The sequence below is a fragment of the Mus musculus genome, chromosome 1 (assembly GCF_000001635.26).
Source record: "Mus musculus strain C57BL/6J chromosome 1, GRCm38.p6 C57BL/6J".
Taxonomy (NCBI): domain Eukaryota; kingdom Metazoa; phylum Chordata; class Mammalia; order Rodentia; family Muridae; genus Mus; species Mus musculus.
Window position 1 is genome coordinate 135,284,424 of NC_000067.6, and position 5,421 is coordinate 135,289,844.

The following is a 5,421-nucleotide window of genomic DNA, read 5'->3' on the forward strand; positions in this document are numbered from 1 at the left end:
CCGTCAAGGAAGATGTCTAGCGTGCTTAGTAAATAGCCACACACACACACACACACACACACACACACACACACACACACAAACCCCCGCAACCCCAGGCACACAGATCTTTAACGCTTTTGTGTCAGGACCAGAGACGTTTTGTGGTTGTTATATATCTATATGTTCCCACTCAACTTAAATTTAGTTGTTTCTATTTTTAATTTTTTCTTTTGAAAAAATATGGATGGGTGTTCTGCCCGCACGTATGCCTAGTGCCTGCAGATAGAGTCGGACCCCCTGGAACTGGAGTTACAGACCTTGTAAGTTGTCATTGGATGCTGGGAACCAAACCAGGTCCTCTACAAGAGCAGCCAAGGACTCTCAACCGCTGGGCCATCTCTCTACCCTCAAGTTAGATTTTTAAATGAGTTCATTAAGACTAGTTAAACTCCCTAGCTATTGAAATCATGCAACTTTAAAAAAAATTATTGTGTTACTATGTAGCCCAAGGTAGTCTCAAAATAGCCATCCTACATCAGCTTGAGGAGTTATGGGATTACACCCTTCCTAGATAATATTTGTTTATCAATGCTGGAGATCAAATGTAGGGCCTTAAGTACCCTAAACAAGCACTCTGCCTTTGAGCTACACCCTCATCCCTGCACGCATGGAAATGCTTAGTCGCCCATTGCATGTTCTTTGTATTTTCCTTGTGTGGCTCAGTTTGAGCTGGACACAGCGCTACATTTTGTTTCTCTTCTGTGACAGTGCCTTGCAGAGGCAACAAATGAAGAGATTAAGTGTAGCCATTTCCTAGGGATTGAAACTTTTCAGTCTTTTTTTTTTTTTTTTTTTTTTTTTTTTTGGTTTGTGGAGACAGGGTTTCTCTGTATAGCCCTGGCTGTCCTGGAACTCACTTTGTAGACCAGGCTGGCCTGGAACTCAGAAATTTGCCTGCCTCTGCCTCCCGAGTGCTAGGATTAAAGGTGTATGCCACCACACCCGGCACTTTTCAGTCTTAAAGAAGAAAGAAGGTCATACAATTTAGGTAGCTCAGAATGTGACAAGGTTCTCGAGGTTATAGAAATAGGGACTATGGGCTGGAGAGGTGGCTCAGTGGTTAAGAGCACTGACTGCTCTTCCAGAGGTCCTGAGTTCAATTCCCAGCAACCACATGGTGACTCACAACCATCAGTAATGGGATCCGATGCCCTCTTCTGGTGTGTCTGAAGACAGCTACAGTGTACTCATATAAATAAAATATATAAATCTTTAAAAAAAAAAAGAAAAGAAAGGAAAGGAAAAGAAATAGGGACCATGCAGGGACAGAGGACACTCTTTTTTTGTGGAGCTTTGGGTATGTTTCTTCAGTAGTCCAGAGTACCCCTAGCCATAGTGAACAGATATTTGTTCATGTCTTTGGAGGAGGAAAACAACAATTAAAGGTATATATCTCTATTATCTATCCAAAGACAAAACTTCCCCCAGGAACTGGTATAGAACCTAGAGACTCACATATGCTAGGCAAATGATTTACCACGGAACTATACCCCAGACCCCCACCCCCTTCTCATAAGACAAGGTCTCACTAATGCAGCCCTGGCTGGCCTAGACCTGCAGCCTCAGCCTCAGAGATCTATTTACCTCTGCCTCCTGACTGATGTGATTAAAGTCTTAACTCACCATGCATGAATCTGGGTTTTTCTTTTCTCCTTAACTTAATGCAGAAAAAAAATCATAGAAGCAGGGACATTCTAGTGACAACAGAGCACCTGTATTGGTAAAGTGTTACCTGCTATGTTAGCTCACCAAGAAGCTGGCACTTGAAACTTGACCCCTCCACTTCAACCCCAAATTTGTTTAAAATGTCCTCCAAATTGCCCCTGTCCTGGGTCAGTATGCCACTGTTCCCTCTTCACCCCCTTCCCCACTATGTAAAAGGGAGAAGAGGAAAACAGCAAGCTGCTAAGGTTATTAAAAACACCGAGTCCCTGAACAGCTTGAAGTTACTTCCAACAGAAATGACTGTTGCTTATTCCATGGGATAAAAGTTCCTGTGATGGGGAGGGGCAGCTTATCCAGGAAAAGCTGCTAGGCTGGGAATTCCAGAGTTCCCCAGTCAGTTCCTGCTGGATGTCGCTAAGGCCTGATTTGATGTTATCTTGGCTTTCTAACTCCACTGCTCCTGTCACCTCTGCTGGGTTTGATCTGATGATAATTTGCTGTGTGTCTGCTGTCTGTCTGCTCCTGTCTATCTGCTACTTGCTATTGGTTCTTTTACTTTGCTTGCTACATGCCTAATAAACTCATTCATCTGAAACTGAGAGCATGCACACATGATTCTCCAGCCTGCATAGAACACCCACCTAGACTTTGGATTCTGTATTTATTCTCCAATAAAAGGCACTAGTGCTTATTTATTTGTTTATTATTTAATTTTGGATTTCTTGAGACAGGGTTCCTCTGTATAGCCCTGGTTGTCCTGGAACTCACTTTGTAGACCAGGCTGGCCTCGAACTCAGAAATCTGCCTGCCTCTGCCTCCCCAGTGCTGGGATTAAAGGCGTGTACTACCTCTACCTGGCACTAGTGGTTTTTAAAGCAGACACTGATTGTGGGGGGAGAGATTTGATCTCTAGATGAAACTGGCTGTGGATGAGACGTTCCCCGAGGGCGCGGGGGCCCTATATAGACCTGGATGAGGCTGGAGATAGCACTGGTCTCTTGATGGACTTGGCAGCCAATGAAAAGGCAGTTCCTGCAGACATTTTTAATGATTTTGAAAATCTCTTTGATGATGATGATGATGTCCAGTGAGGCCACCTGGTCCTATATGCTCCATGTCTGTGATGTGCCTGGAGTCTCTTGAGATAGGATCAGCTGATTGTAGACACCATGTGAATATTACTAGAAATCAGGACCTAACCGACCAATAGGGGGATTGCCTGAACCAACTAGGTACTGAGTGATGTCTTTGGGCATGCCAGCCTGTGTCCTTGTTTAAATAAATAAAGAGCAGTATAACAGGAAAAAAAAAAAAAAGATCTTGTTGAGCCAAGTGTGGTGGTAGTACACACCTTTAATCTCAGCACTTAGGAGGCAGAGGCAGGCAGATTTCTGAATTTGAGACAAGTCTCATAATGTAGAGATACACAGAGAAACCCTATCTTAAAACAAAACAAAGCAAAACAAGCAGAAAGAAGTGGTGTTGAGAGGAGGCAAGAGCCAGCCAGCACCGAGAACTGCCAAGCCTGACAAGCTAACTTTGATCCCAGGGACTCACCTGGGAGCAGAAGAGAGCTGCCTCTCCCACATTGACCTCTGACCTCTGACCTCTACACCTACCCACTCCCATACCCACCCAGAAATAAATCTAGTAATGTTTTAAAAAGAGTCAACCGGAAGAAGTCCCCCAGCAGCCAAGGTTAGAACAACCTGCACAAATAAATAATGAGAGTATTGGATCATAATCCCCAGGGGAAATAAACACCCATGAGCTTGTACACAGCAAAAATGAGAAAGCAAATTGGAAGCAATTCTTTCTTTTCCATTTTTATTTTATGTGCATTGGTGTCTTGCCTGCATGTATGTCTGTGAGGGCAGCGTCAGATCTTGGAGTTGCAGCTATGAGCTGCCATGTGTGTTGAATGAAGCCTGTTCCTCCAACATAGCTGTAGCCATTTTGTGTCACGCCCACCAGCCACCCCACATTGCTGACACAAAGGCAGGTTGACTGTAGATGCAGAAAAATAATTTGGCTCAGAGCAAGGTCGAGCTGGCCGTATATTCTGAGGCTTGTTGTTGTTGTTGTTGTTGCTGCTGCTGCTGCTGCTGCTGTTGTTGTTGCTGTTGTTGTTTATTAGAAAGTCCCCACCTGTAGCCTTCACTTAGAGCCAAGCAAGATAGAGAGGGCATCTTGAACTGTTATGTCTAAACTAAAGAAATTTGGAAAAAGGTCAACCACCCTACAGCCCTCCCAGCACATGCTTTTGAGTTCATTATGTTATTTTTGCCAATATAAACTGATCCTGGAAAACATTCATCTCAGTGCCTCCTTCCTAGTACATCTCAGTCGTGAGCACATACCAAATTCAAGAAGAGTTGTCCTGTGAAAACCAATTACTATTCTTCAAAACATAAAGGGTGGGGCAGGAGAGGTGGTTCACTGCTCAAGAGCTCTCGTTGGACTTGAAGAGGACCTGGGTCCAGTTCCCAACACAGAAATGGTAACTTCTATGGTGGCACATGCCTTTAATCCCTGCACTTGGGAGGCAGAGGCAGGCAGATTTCTGAGTTTGAGGCCAGCCTGGTCTACAAAGTGAGTTCCAGGACAGCCAGGGCTACACAGAGAAACCCTGTCTCAAAAAGAACCCCCCCCCCAAAAAAAGAAGTGGTAACTTCCTAACCATCTGTAACTACAGTTCCAGAGAATCTAATGCCCTCTTCTGATCCCAGGCACTAGACACTAGTGCATACCTTACACCTAGACAATACATTCCTACACATAAAACAAACCTAAGGAAAAAGTCAAAACATAAAGGAGGCGGTGTGGTGCCACACACTTTTAACTCCAGCACTTGGGAGTCAGAGGCAGGAGTTTCTGCTCTACATAATGAGTTCTAGAATAGTCAGGATTACATTGCCAGACCTTGTCCCAAATAAATAAGCAAAAACAAACAGATAGCCGGGCATGGTGGTGCACACCTTTAGTCCCAGCACTTGGGAGGCAGAGGCAGGCAGATTTCTGAGTTCGAGACCAGCCTGGTCTACAAAGTGAGTGCCAGGACAGCCAGGGCTATACAGACAAACCCTGTCTTGAAAATCAAAAGAAAACAAAACAAAAAACAAACAAACAAACAAATAAATCAATCAATAAAGAATAAAGGTCCTTTATTAGCTGGAGAAACAAAAACAAATAAATTAAAGGATAAATGTTGGGGCTCAAGAATCAGTTCACTGGTTAAGAGCCCTTGTCAGTCTTGCTGAGGATCCACATGGTGACTCATAACTGTGGTAATTTCAGTTGCAGGGAATCCAGTGCCTCTTATGGTCTCTGTTAGATATCAGGCATGCACATAGTACACATATAAACATGCAGGCAAACAGTCACACACATACAATTTTCAAAAAATAATTTTTTTAAAAAACAAAGTTAGAGAGCTATCTCAGAGGTGAAAGCACTCACTGCCTTTCAGGTTCAGTTTCCAGCACCTACATGGCAACTCACAAGTATCTGTCACTCCAGATCTAAGGGATCGCAAATGAGAACCTCTTCTGGCCTCTCACAGCACCAGGTGTGCACATGGTGTCTGTCTGAGTGAGGGTTTCCACTGCTGTGAAGAGACACCGAGACCAGTGCAACTCTTATAAAGGAAAACATTTATTTGGGGTTGGCTTACAGGTTCAGAGGTTCAGTCTATTATCATCATGGTGGAGAAGC

The 5,421-nt window shown here is 43.9% G+C and overlaps 1 pseudogene; it reads left to right on the forward strand.

Moving 5' to 3' along the window:
- The first annotated feature begins 2,530 nt into the window (after nt 1–2,530).
- On the forward strand, nt 2,531–2,960 carry Gm19642 (annotated as a pseudogene).
- Nucleotides 2,961–5,421: the final 2,461 nt, after the last annotated feature.